We start from the raw sequence: 12,807 nt of genomic DNA, 5'->3' as shown, positions 1-12,807 counted from the left end.
AGCCTGGTGGGTAGGTAGGAAGCCTGGTGGGTGGTTAGGTAGTCGGGTGGGTAGGTAGGTAGGAAGCCTGGTGGGTGGGTAGGTAGCCGGGTGGGTAGGTGGTTAGGTAGCCGGGTGGGTAGGCAGGTAGCCCTTTTAGTAGCTATCCGGGTGGGGGGCCCGACTCCTATCCTCCCTCCCTCCCTTTCTTCCTCACCTCGGAGGGCCCCCTCCCGATATGCGCGGCGGGAGAGCGGCAAATACAGGAAGTCTTCGGCTCTCCAGGCAGACGCTAGAGGGCTCCGCCGCTTGGTCTCCAATATGTCTCCAAGTTGGAGACATATTGGAGACCAAGCGGCGGAGCCCTCTAGCGCATGCCTGGAGACCCGGATTTGCCGCTCTCCCGCCGCGCATACCGGGAGGGGGGCCCCCGAGGTGAGGAAGAAAGGGAGGGAGGGAGGATAGGAGTCGGGGCCCCCCGGGGGAAAAAATAATAAAAAATACATATATTAAAAAAAAAAAATACTTAATGGGCCCCTGAAGAAAACGGAACTTCAGGGGCCCTCGTGCGGCGGCACGGCCTTCACGGCCGTATGTCCGCCACTGGTTTGGATTACATACAAGTGAATGGGACAGACCTCCCAGAGAGAGCAGTGCACGGAGGGACTCTGCCGGCTTCAGTGTTTCCGCATGCCTTCCGACAGCTTACTGCCAGCCTTCAGCGGGAGATCTCCGCTCTGCGATCGCAGCTGCATGCGGATGGGAAATACCGCTTCCTCGGGTGTAGCGAGAAGCCTGCGGATTACATACAAGTGAATGGGACAGACCTCCCAGAGAGAGCAGTGCACGGAGGGACTCTGCCGGCTGAAGTGTTTCCGCATGCCTTCCGACAGCTTACCGCCAGCCTTCAGCGGGAGATCTCCGCTCTGCTATCCCAGCTGCATGCGGATGGGGAATACCACTTCCTCGGGAGTAGCGAGAAGCCTGCGGATTACATACAAGTGAATGGAACAGACCTCCCAGAGAGAGCAGCGCACGGAGGGACTCTGCCGGCGTAAGTGTTTCCGCATGCCTTCCGACAGCTTACCGCCAGCCTTCAGCGGGAGATCTCCGCTCTGCTATCCCAGCTGCATGCGGACGGCAAATACCGCTTCCTCGGATGTAGCGAGAAGCCTGCGGATTACATACAAGTGAATGGGACAGACCTCCCAGAGAGAGCAGCGCACGGAGGGACTCTGCCGGCGTAAGTGTTTCCGCATGCCTTCCGACAGCTTACCGCCAGCCTTCAGCGGGAGATCTCCGCTCTGCGATCGCAGCTGCATGCGGACGGGAAATACCGCTTCCTCGGATGTAGCGAGAAGCCTGCGGATTACATACAAGTGAATGGAACAGACCTCCCAGAGAGAGCAGCGCACGGAGGGACTCTGCCGGCTTCAGTGTTTCTGCATGCCTTCCGACAGCTTACCGCCAGCCTTCAGCGGGAGATCTCCGCACTGCGATCGCAGCTGCATGCGGATGGGAAATACCGCTTCCTCGGATGTAGCGAGAAGCCTGCGGATTACATACAAGTGAATGGAACAGACCTCCCAGAGAGAGCAGCGCACGTAGGGACTCTGCCGGCTTCAGTGTTTCCGCATGCCTTCCGACAGCTTACCGCCAGCCTTCAGCGGGAGATCTCCGCTCTGCTATCCCAGCTGCATGCGGATGGGAAATACCGCTTCCTCGGATGTAGCGAGAAGCCTGCGGATTACATACAAGTGAATGGAACAGACCTCCCAGAGAGAGCAGCGCACGGAGGGACTCTGCCGGCTTCAGTGTTTCCGCATGCCTTCCGACAGCTCACCGCCAGCCTTTAGCGGGAGATCTCCGCACTTGCATCGCAGCTGCATGCGGATGGGAAATACCGCTTCCTCGGATGTAGCGAGAAGCCTGCGGATTACATACAAGTGAATGGAACAGACCTCCCAGAGAGAGCAGCGCACGGAGGGACTCTGCCGGCGTAAGTGTTTCCGCATGTCTTCCGACAGCTTACCGCCAGCCTTTAGCGGGAGATCTCCGCACTTGCATCGCAGCTGCCAACATTTTTATGAATGACCACCCAGAGGTCTAAAATACCGCTGCGGTATTTTACCTCCACGAGTTTTTTCGCCCCAAAGGTTTTATGAATAGTGGCCATTGTCAGGGTAGGGAGGGGAGCCCCAGATCTAGCTGTGTGCTGAACTGCAGCCCCCGCTGCTTCCCCAGATAGGTGTGCTGTAATAAGGGGTGCCTCGAGCCATTGTGTCACTCCAGGAAAGAAAATCTGTGGCGCCCCCCCCCCCTCCCATGGAAATAATAGTAATGCAGCAGTGTTTCACAAAAAAATACTCGTAATGCGGCTGCGTTTCACCAGAAAATACTCGTATTTTGGAAGCGTTTCACCAGAAAATAATCGATGCGTTTCACCAGAGCGTTTCACCAGAGAAATACACATAGGCAGGGCTCCACGTTCATGAGGCACAAAGGGACAGAAGGAAGCATGAAGGGGGAAAGAAGGAGGCACAGGGGGACTAAATAAGGCACACAGAGCGACGTAGGGAGGCACAGGGGGAAAGAAGGAGGCACAGGGGGCGACATAGGGAGGCACACAGGGACAGAAGGAGGCATGAGGGTCAGAAGAGGTCACGAAGGAGAACATAAGGGGGCAGAAGGAGGCACAATGGTCAACAAATGGAGGCACAATGGGGGACAGAATGAGACACAAAGGAGGACAGAAGGAGGTAGACAGAGGGGCAGAAGAAGGCATGAGGGCCAGAAGGAGGCAGAGAGCGACTAGAGGAGGCACATGGGGACAGAAGGAGGCACAATGGAGACAGATTAAGGCACAATGGGGGAAATAAGGAGGCGCAGGGGGACTGAAGGAGGCACACAGGGGACAGAAGGAGGCACAATGAGGGACAAAAAAACACAAAGGGGAAGAAGGAGGCACAGGGAGACAGTAGGAGGCACAAAGAGGGGCAGAAGGAAGCACAAAGGGGGGCAGAAGGAGGCACACGGGACAGAAGGAGGCTCAAAGGAGGCACAATGAGGGACAAAAAAACACAAAGGGGAAGAAGGAGGCACAGGGAGACAGTAGGAGGCACAAAGAGGGGCAGAAGGAGGCACAAAGAGGGGCAGAAGAAGGCACACGGGACAGAAGGAGGCACACAGGACAGAAGGAGGCTCAAAGGAGGCACAATGAGGGACAAAAAAACACAAAGGGGAAGAAGGAGGCACAGGGAGACAGTAGGAGGCACAAAGAGGGGCAGAAGGAAGCACAAAGGGGGGCAGAAGGAGGCACACGGGACAGAAGGAGGCTCAAAGGAGGCACAATGAGGGACAAAAAAACACAAAGGGGAAGAAGGAGGCACAGGGAGACAGTAGGAGGCACAAAGAGGGGCAGAAGGAGGCACAAAGAGGGGCAGAAGGAGGCACACGGGACAGAAGGAGGCTCAAAGGAGGCACAATGAGGGACAGAAAAAACACAAAGGGGAAGAAAGAGGCACAGGGAGACAGTAGGAGGCACACAGGGAGACAGAAGAAGGCACACAGGGGCACAGAAAAAGGCACAGGGGGACAGAGGTGGCACATGGAGACCAAATGAGGCACATGAGGACATAAGGAGGAACAGGGGGGCAGAGGTAGCACAGGGGGGACAAAGAATAGCACAAGGGAACATAGGGAGGCACAGGGGGATAGAATGAGGCTGAGGTGGCACAGGGGGACTGAAGGAGGCACATGTAGACAGAAGGAGACACAAATGGAGACAGGAGGCATAAGGGAGACAGAAGGGCAAACAGGGGGTCAGACATGGCACAAAGGACTGAAGGAGGCACAAGGAGACAGAAGGGGAGCACAAGGGGAGGGGGGGAAGGATGTACAAGGCACAGAGGGACACAGTGGCAGCTGCCTGCAACTTGCGCTAAGCAGATGCAGCATAAGCAAGTAATAGAACACTTATGGGGGTGAGGCTTAGTTAGGGGGCATGGCTTCATCCAGGGGGCGTGGCTTCATCCAGCAACATGGCGCCCTCAGGACCAATGGCACTCCAGGCAATGGCCTGTATTGCCTATGCCTAGAGGCTCCCCTGGTGGTGTCTGAGATCCTCGGGCAGTGGTGGTGTACCTTGTATCTTGGCGGTGTCCGGTATCCTCGGGCAGTGGCGGTGTAGCTTGTATCTTGGTGGTGTGTGGGTATCCTCTGGCAGTGGCGGTGTAGCTTGTATCTTGGTGGTGTCTGGTATCCTCCGGGCCTTGGTGGTGTAACTTGTATCTTGGTGGTGTCTGGTATCCTCGGGCAGTGACGGTGTAGCTTGTATCTTGGTGGTGTCTGGTATCCTCGGGCAGTGGCGGTGTAGCTTGTATCTTGGCGGTGTCTGGTATCCTCGGGCCTTGGTAGTGTAACTTGTATCATGGTGGTGTCTGGTATCCTCGGGCAGTGGTGGTGTAGCTTTTACCTTGGTGGTGTCTGGGATCCTTGGGCAGTGACGGTGTAGCTTGTATCTTGGTGGTGTCTGGTATCCTCGGGCAGTGGCGGTGTAGCTTGTATCTTGGCGGTGTCCGGTATCCTCGGGCCTTGGTAGTGTAACTTGTATCATGGTGGTGTCTGGTATCCTCGGGCAGTGGTGGTGTAGCTTTTACCTTGGTGGTGTCTGGAATCCTCGGGCAGCGGCGGTGTAGCTTGTATCTTGGCAGTGTCTGTGATCCTCAGGCAGTTGTGGAGTAGCTTGTATCTTGGTGGTGTCTGGTATCCTCGGGGAGTGGCGGTGTAGCTTGTATCTTGGCGGTGTCCGGTATCCTCGGGCAGTGGCAGTGTAGCTTTGTATCTTGGTGGTGTCTGGTATCCTCGGGGAGTGGCAGTGTAGCTTGTATCTTGGTGGTGTCTGGTATCCTCGGGCAGTGGCAGTGTAGCTTGTATCTTGGTGGTGTCTAGTATCCTCGGGCAGTGGCGGTGTAGCTTGTATCTTGGTGGTGTCTAGTATCCTCGGGCAGTGGCAGTGTAGCTTGTATCTTGGTGGTGTCTAGTATCCTCGGGCAGTGGCGGTGTAGCTTGTATCTTGGTGGTGTCTGGTATCCTCGGGCAGTGGTGGTGTAGCTTGTATCTTGGTGGTGTCTGGTATCCTCGGGCAGTGGCAGTGTAGCTTGTATCTTGGTGGTGTCTGGTATCCTCGGGCAGTGGTGGTGTAGCTTGTATCTTGGTGGTGTCTAGTATCCTTGGGCAGTGGCAGTGTAGCTTGTATCTTGGTGGTGTCTGGTTTCCTCGGGCAGTGGTGGTGTAGCTTGTATCTTGACGGTGTCTGGTATCCTCGGGCAGTGGCGGTGTAGCTTGTATCTTGGTAGTGTCTGGTATCCTCGGGGAGTGGCAGTGTTGCTTGTATCTTGGTGGTGTCTGGGATCCTCGGGCAGTGGCGGTGTAGCTTGTATCTTGGCGGTGTCTGGTATCCTCGGGCAGTGGCGGTGTAGCTTGTATCTTGGCGGTGTCTGGGATCCTCGGGCAGTGGTGGTGTACCTTGTATCTTGGTGGTGTCTGGGATCCCCGGGCAGTTGTGGAGTTGCTTGTATCTTGGTGGTGTCTGGTATCCTCGGGTAGTGGCAGTGTTCCTTGTATCTTGGCAGTGTCTGTGATCCTCAGGCAGTTGTGGAGTAGCTTGTATCTTGGCGGTGTCCGGTATCCTTGGGCAGTGGTGGTGTAGCTTGTATCTTGGTGGTGTCTGGGATCGTCGGGCAGCGGAGGTGTAGCTTGTATCTTGGTGGTGTCTGGTATCCTCGGGCAGTGGCAGTGTAGCTTGTATCTTGGTGGTGTCTAGTATCCTCGGGCAGTGGCGGTGTAGCTTGTATCTTGGCGGTGTCCGGTATCCTCGGGCAGTGGCGGTGTAGCTTGTATCTTGGTGGTGTCTGGTATCCTCGGGCAGTGGCAGTGTAGCTTGTATCTTGGTGGTGTCTAGTATCCTCGGGCAGTGGCAGTGTAGCTTGTATCTTGGTGGTGTCTAGTATCCTCGGGCAGTGGCGGTGTAGCTTGTATCTTGGCGGTGTCCGGTATCCTCGGGCAGTGGCAGTGTAGCTTGTATCTTGGTGGTGTCTAGTATCCTCGGGCAGTGGCGGTGTAGCTTGTATCTATGTGGTGTCTGGTATCCTCGGGCAGTGGTGGTGTAGCTTGTATCTTAGTGGTGTGTGGTATCTTCGGGCAATGGCGGTGTAGCTTGTATCTTGGTGGTGTCTGGTATCCTCGGGCAGTGGTGGTGTAGCTTGTATCTTGGTGGTGTCTGGTATCCTCGGGCAGTGGCAATGTACCTTGTATCTTGGTGGTGTCTGGTATCCTCGGGCAGCGGCGGTGTAGCTTGTATCTTGGCGGTGTCTAGTATCCTCGGGCAGTGGCGGTGTAGCTTGTATCTTGGTGGTGTCTGGTTTCCTCGGGCAGTGGTGGTGTAGCTTGTATCTTGACGGTGTCTGGTATCCTCGGGCAGTGGCGGTGTAGCTTGTATCTTGGCGGTGTCTGGTATCCTCGGGCAGTGGCGGTGTAGCTTGTATCTTGGCGGTGTCTGGGATCCTCGGGCAGTGGTGGTGTACCTTGTATCTTGGTGGTGTCTGGGATCCCCGGGCAGTTGTGGAGTTGCTTGTATCTTGGTGGTGTCTGGTATCCTCGGGCAGTGGCGGTGTAGCTTGTATCTTGGTGGTGTCTGGGATCCCCGGGCAGTTGTGGAGTTGCTTGTATCTTGGTGGTGTCTGGTATCCTCGGGCAGTGGTGGTGTAGCTTGTATCTTGGTGGTGTCTGGGATCGTCGGGAAGCGGCGGTGTAGCTTGTATCTTGGTGGTGTCTGGTATCCTCGGGCAGTGGCAGTGTAGCTTGTATCTTGGTGGTGTCTAGTATCCTCGGGCAGTGGCGGTGTAGCTTGTATCTTGGCGGTGTCCGGTATCCTCGGGCAGTGGCGGTGTAGCTTGTATCTTGGTGGTGTCTGGTATCCTCGGGCAGTGGCAGTGTAGCTTGTATCTTGGTGGTGTCTAGTATCCTCGGGCAGTGGCAGTGTAGCTTGTATCTTGGTGGTGTCTAGTATCCTCGGGCAGTGGCGGTGTAGCTTGTATCTTGGCGGTGTCCGGTATCCTCGGGCAGTGGTGGTGTACCTTGTATCTTGGTGGTGTCTGGGATCCCCGGGCAGTTGTGGAGTTGCTTGTATCTTGGTGGTGTCTGGTATCCTCGGGCAGTGGCGGTGTAGCTTGTATCTTGGTGGTGTCTGGGATCCCCGGGCAGTTGTGGAGTTGCTTGTATCTTGGTGGTGTCTGGTATCCTCGGGCAGTGGTGGTGTAGCTTGTATCTTGGTGGTGTCTGGGATCGTCGGGAAGCGGCGGTGTAGCTTGTATCTTGGTGGTGTCTGGTATCCTCGGGCAGTGGCAGTGTAGCTTGTATCTTGGTGGTGTCTAGTATCCTCGGGCAGTGGCGGTGTAGCTTGTATCTTGGCGGTGTCCGGTATCCTCGGGCAGTGGCGGTGTAGCTTGTATCTTGGTGGTGTCTGGTATCCTCGGGCAGTGGCAGTGTAGCTTGTATCTTGGTGGTGTCTAGTATCCTCGGGCAGTGGCACTGTAGCTTGTATCTTGGTGGTGTCTAGTATCCTCGGGCAGTGGCGGTGTAGCTTGTATCTTGGTGGTGTCTAGTATCCTCGGGCAGTGGCGGTGTAGCTTGTATCTATGTGGTGTCTGGTATCCTCGGGCAGTGGTGGTGTAGCTTGTATCTTAGTGGTGTGTGGTATCTTCGGGCAATGGCGGTGTAGCTTGTATCTTGGTGGTGTCTGGTATGCTCGGGCAGTGGTGGTGTAGCTTGTATCTTGGTGGTGTCTGGTATCCTCGGGCAGTGGCAATGTACCTTGTATCTTGGTGGTGTCTGGTATCCTCGGGCAGTGGCGGTGTAGCTTGTATCTTGGTGGTGTCTAGTATCCTCGGGCAGTGGCGGTGTAGCTTGTATCTTGGCGGTGTCTAGTATCCTCGGGCAGTGGCGGTGTAGCTTGTATCTTGGTGGTGTCTAGTATCCTCGGGCAGTGGCGGTGTAGCTTGTATCTTGGCGGTGTCCGGTATCCTCGGGCAGTGGCAGTGTAGCTTGTATCTTGGTGGTGTCTAGTATCCTCGGGCAGTGGCAGTGTAGCTTGTATCTTGGTGGTGTCTAGTATCCTCGGGCAGTGGTGGTGTACCTTGTATCTTGGCGGTGTCTGGTATCCTCGGGCAGTGGCAATGTACCTTGTATCTTGGTGGTGTCTAGTATCCTCGGGCAGTGGCAATGTACCTTGTATCTTGACGGTGTCTGGTATCCTCGGGCAGTGGCGGTGTAACTTGTATCTTGGCAGTGTCTGGTATCCTCGGGCAATGGCGGTGTAGCTTGTATCTTGGCGGTGTCTAGTGTCCTCGGGCAGTGGCGGTGTAGCTTGTATCTTGGTGGTGTCTGGTTTCCTCGGGCAGTGGTGGTGTACCTTGTATCTTGACGGTGTCTGGTATCCTCAGGCAGTGGCGGTGTAACTTGTATCTTGGCAGTGTCTAGTATCCTCGGGCAGCGGCGGTGTAGCTTGTATCTTGGCGGTGTCTAGTATCCTCGGGCAGTGGCGGTGTAGCTTGTATCTTGGCGGTGTCTAGTATCCTCGGGCAGTGGCGGTGTAGCTTGTATCTTGGTGGTGTCTGGTTTCCTCGGGCAGTGGTGGTGTACCTTGTATCTTGACGGTGTCTGGTATCCTCGGGCAGTGGCAATGTACCTTGTATCTTGGTGGTGTCTAGTATCCTCGGGCAGCGGCGGTGTAGCTTGTATCTTGGCGGTGTCTAGTATCCTCGGGCAGTGGCGGTGTAGCTTGTATCTTGGCGGTGTCTAGTATCCTCGGGCAGTGGCGGTGTAGCTTGTATCTTGACGGTGTCTGGTATCCTCGGGCAGCGGCGGTGTAGCTTGTATCTTGGTGGTGTCTGGTATCCTCGGGCAATGGCGGTGTAGCTTGTATCTTGGGGGTGTCTGGTATCCTCGGGCAATGGTGGTGTAGCTTGTATCTTGGCAGTGTCTGGTATCCTCGGGCAGTGGCGGTGTAGCTTGTATCTTGGTGGTGACAGGTATCCTCGGGTAGTGGCGGTGTCTGGGATCCTCGGGCAGTGGCGGTGTAGCTTGTATCTTGGCAGTGTCTGGTATCCTCGGGGTGTGGCGGTGTACCTTGTATCTTGGCAGTGTCTGGTATCCTCGGGCAATGGTGGTGTAGTGGCACCACGTAATGTCCTGATCACACGTCAGTGCATGGCATGGCTTAGCAGTTCAGTCTGCGCAGCAGATCGGGAGGCTTGGCCCCTAAAGGAAAGAAGTCCTAATTGTGATAGTTAGTTTTCTTGGCAAAGCCAATTAAGTTCTTCTATAGACATGGCACAAACAGGTCTCCTGTCCCTGTGATGAACTGTTGGTTCACTGTGGCTACTTCCGAGTCAGGAGGTCTGTAAGTTATGAGTAGGCGCTGGTCAGCAGCTTGTGTCCTTAAATGTGCACATGCAGCCGGGAGCGCACAATGTCAGTTTAGCGTACATTACCTGTCCACGTCCGCCATTGGCTCCGGGCTCTGTCCTTGCTCCATACACGCTCCCCCGGTGCCCAGTACACTGTACATTACCTGTCCACGTCCACCATTGGCTCCGGGCTTTGTCCTTGCTCCATACACACGCTCCCCCGGTGCCCAGTGCACTGTACATTACCTGTCCACGTCCGCCATTGGCTCCGGGCTCTGTCCTTGCTCCATACACGCTCCCCCGGTGCCCAGTGCACTGTACATTACCTGTCCACGTCCACCATTGGCTCCGGGCTCTGTCCTTGCTCCATACACGCTCCCCCGGTGCCCAGTGCACTGTACATTACCTGTCCACGTCCACCATTGGCTCCGGGCTCTGTCCTTGGTCCATACATGCTTCCCCGGTGCCCAGTGCACTGTACATTACCTGTCCACGTCCACCATTGGCTCCGGGCTCTGTCCTTGGTCCATACACGCTCCCCCGGTGCCCAGTGCACTGTACATTACCTGTCCACGTCCACCATTGGCTCTGGGCTCTGTCCTTGCTCCATACACGCTCCCCCGGTGCCCAGTGCACTGTACATTACCTGTCCACGTCCACCATTGGCTCCGGGCTCTGTCCTTGGTCCATACATGCTCCCCCGGTGCCCAGTGCACTTTACATTACCTGTCCACGTCCACCATTGGCTCCGGGCTCTGTCCTTGGTCCATACATGCTCCCCCGGTGCCCAGTGCACTGTACATTACCTGCCCACATCCGCCATTGGCTCCGGGCTCTGTCCTTGGTCCATACACGCTCCCCCGGTGCCCAGTGCACTGTACATTACCTGTCCACGTCCACCATTGGCTCCGGGCTCTGTCCTTGGTCCATACACGCTCCCCCGGTGCCCAGTGCACTGTACACTACCTGTCCACGTCCACCATTGGCTCCGGGCTCTGTCCTTGCTCCATACACGCTCCCCCGGTGCCCAGTGCACTGTACATTACCTGTCCACGTCCACCATTGGCTCCGGGGTCTGTCCTTGGTCCATACACGCTCCCCCAGTGCCCAGTGCACTGTACACTACCTGTCTACGTCCACCATTGGCTCCGGGCTCTGTCCTTGCTCCATACACGCTTCCCCGGTGCCCAGTGCACTGTACATTACCTGTGCACGTCCGCCATTGGCTCCGGGCTCTGTCCTTGGTCCATACACGCTCCCCCGGTGCCCAGTGCACTGTACATTACCTGTCCACGTCCGCCATTGGCTCCGGGCTCTGTCCTTGCTCCATACATGCTCCCCCGGTGCCCAGTGCACTGTACATTACCTGTCCACGTCCGCCATTGGCTCCGGGCTCTGTCCTTGGTCCATACACGCTCCCCTGGTGCCCAGTGCACTGTACATTACCTGTCCACGTCCACCATTGGCTCCGGGCTCTGTCCTTGGTCCATACACGCTACCCCGGTGCCCAGTGCACTGTACATTACCTGTCCACGTCCACCATTGGCTCCGGGCTCTGTCCTTGGTCCATACACGCTCCCCCGGTGCCCAGTGCACTGTACACTACCTGTCCACGTCCACCATTGGCTCCGGGCTCTGTCCTTGGTCCATACACGCTCCCCCGGTGCCCAGTTCAGCGTACATTACCTGTCCACATCCGCCATTGGCTCCGGGCTCTGTCCTTGGTCCATACACGCTCCCCCGGTGCCCAGTGCACTGTACATTACCTGTCCACGTCCGCCATTGGCTCCGGGCTCTGTCCTTGCTCCATACACGCTCCCCCGGTGCCCAGTGCACTGTACACTACCTGTCCACGTCCACCATTGGCTCCGGGCTCTGTCCTTGCTCCATACACGCTTCCCCGGTGCCCAGTGCACTGTACATTACCTGTCCACGTCCACCATTGGCTCCGGGCTCTGTCCTTGGTCCATACACACTACCCCGGTGCCCAGTGCACTGTACATTACCTGTCCACGTCCACCATTGGCTCCGGGCTCTGTCCTTGGTCCATACACGCTCCCCCGGTGCCCAGTGCACTGTACACTACCTGTCCACGTCCACCATTGGCTCCGGGCTCTGTCCTTGGTCCATACACGCTCCCCCGGTGCCCAGTTCAGCGTACATTACCTGTCCACGTCTGCCATTGGCTCCGGGCTCTGTCCTTGGTCCATACACGCTCCCCCGGTGCCCAGTGCACTGTACACTACCTGTCCACGTCCACCATTGGCTCCGGGCTCTGTCCTTGGTCCATACATGCACCCCCGGTGCCCAGTGCACTGTACATTACCTGTCCACGTCCACCATTGGCTCCGGGCTCTGTCCTTGGTCCATACATGCTCCCCCCGTGCCCAGTGCACTGCACATTACCTGTCCACGTCCGCCATTGGCTCCGGGCTCTGTCCTTGGTCCATACATGCTCCCCCGGTGCCCAGTGCACTGTACATTACCTGTCCACGCCCACCATTGGCTCCGGGCTCTGTCCTTGGTCCATACACACTACCCCGGTGCCCAGTGCAATGTACATTACCTGTCCACGTCCACCATTGGCTCCGGGCTCTGTCCTTGGTCCATACACGCTCCCCCGGTGCCCAGTGCACTGTACATTACCTGTCCACGTCCGCCATTGGCTCCGGGCTCTGTCCTTAGTCCATACATGCTCCCCCGGTGCCCAGTGCACTGTACATTACCTGTCCACGTCCACCATTGGCTCCGGGCTCTGTCCTTGGTCCATACATGCACCCCCGGTGCTCAGTGCACTGTACATTACCTGTCCACGTCCACCATTGGCTCCGGGCTCTGTCCTTGGTCTATACATGCGCCCCCGGTGTTCCCGGCCGGCATACACGTGGGCACCTGTGTCGTCAATCGGCAAGCACGTGGGGTGTGTGTGTGGATGAAGGGTGGATCCTGGAGCCAGGGCTGGTTCTGGACAGTTTGCTGCCTGAGGTAAACGTGTGAGGATGCGGCTCCCCATATTTGGAATGATCGCACAGAACTCGACAATTTACTCTGCTTCATTTAATGTTCTCACATGACATGCTGCAGCTCCACACAATATCACACTGGCTGGCTGGGAGTCTGTGAGTCTCACTTCTCCTCCACCACTGACTGCTCTTAGCGTAAACACGGTACAAACATGCCGCCCCTGTAATCTCTGCGCCTGATGCAGGGCCGGATGTACCATAAGGCAGTGTAGGCACGTGCCTACTGGCGCCTGATGATGGAGGGGCATCTCACTCCCCTCCCCGAGTGTCTTCCTTCCTCCTTCCCTATGCAACTTAATACTGAGGGAACTTCTGGCTACCTAATAGCTTCTTATGAC

This window comes from Hyperolius riggenbachi, chromosome 10 (assembly GCF_040937935.1).
Source record: "Hyperolius riggenbachi isolate aHypRig1 chromosome 10, aHypRig1.pri, whole genome shotgun sequence".
Classification (NCBI taxonomy): domain Eukaryota; kingdom Metazoa; phylum Chordata; class Amphibia; order Anura; family Hyperoliidae; genus Hyperolius; species Hyperolius riggenbachi.
This window is presented reverse-complemented; position numbering follows the sequence as displayed.